A 1440-nucleotide genomic window follows, 5' to 3' on the forward strand; every position below is an offset into this window, starting at 1 on the left:
GTATGTTTTTATGTACACATACTTACATGTTTTTGTTAGGTGTGCTGTAGTGTCAGTTCTGACTCGCAGTGACCTTATGCACAGCAGAACAAAATATTACCCAGTCCTGGACCATCCTCACAATCATCGCTACGTTTGAGCCCACTGCTACAGTCACTACGCCCATCCATCTTGTGGATGGTCTTCCTGGAAATTAAATAACTTGTTTTAAAACAAAAGTCAAAATCAAAATTAGAGATTATCTGGAAAGTGACAATAATAAAAGCACCACTTATCAGGAACTATAGAATGCTGATAAAAACATTTCTAAATTCACAAAGAAAAATTCAGTAAAAAGATATTCAACATCATTAATCATCAGGAAAATGCAAGTGAAAACCACAGTGCGTTGCCACTTCACATCCACCTGTTGGCTAAAATTAAAGTCTAACAATATGAATGGCAACAAAGATCAGCTAGAACTCTCATACATGGCTGGTGGGAATGCTTCTTTGGTAAATGGTTTGGCAGTGACTGATTTTTTAAAATTAATCCCAGAAATCCCATTCCTACAAATAAAAAACATATTTTGTTGTTGTTGTTATGTGCCATCGAGTCAATATCCTGATAAATATTTATAGCAACTTAGATTGTAGTAACTTCAAACAGGAAACAACCTAAAATCTATTAACAGATGAATGTATAAACAAACCGTGATATATCCATACAATCGATTACTACACAGTAATTATTAGGAATGAACTAGTAATATATGCAACAACATACATTAATTTAAAAGTACTATGGCATTTGACTGCTAACCAGAAGGCAGGTGGTTCAAACCCACCAGCCACTCCTCAGAAGAATACTGGGCAATTTACTTCCATAGAGATACCACCTCAGAAACCTAAGGAGGGGTCGCTATGAGTCTGAATCAACTTGACAACACTGAGTGGTTTTTTTTTTAAATGCTAAACCAGAAGCTCTGGTGGCATAGTGGTTAAAATATTTGTCTGCTAACCAAAAGTTCAGCAAATCAAACCCAGCAGCCTCTCTGGAGGAGAAAGATGGAGCAGGCTGCTTCTGTAAAGATTTACAGCCTTGTAAATCATATGGGGGGAGTTTTACTCTGTCCTACAGAATCTCCATGAGTTGGAATTGACTCAGTAGTGGTGGATGGGTTTATGCTAAACCATGGAAGACAAAATTAAATGCATGATACGTAGTTTATTTGAAACTCTAGTTACAGAAAGCAGATACATGGGGAGAGGAATAAGAGATGACTGGGATAAACAGAATATTGAGGGACATTTGGGAATGACAGCAATTTTAAAACTATTGAAAACATCATGGGAGAATAGAAGGGCTGTATATGCACAGGGAGACAAATGGGGGGGGCAGGAGTACATGGGAGGGAAGAACACAGGGAAGAGGTAGCTATGGGGAGGAAGTGGGAAGAGA

The sequence above is a fragment of the Orycteropus afer genome, unplaced genomic scaffold, assembly GCF_000298275.1.
Source record: "Orycteropus afer afer isolate SDZICR_OR568_19922 unplaced genomic scaffold, OryAfe1.0 scaffold00052, whole genome shotgun sequence".
Lineage (NCBI taxonomy): Eukaryota > Metazoa > Chordata > Mammalia > Tubulidentata > Orycteropodidae > Orycteropus > Orycteropus afer.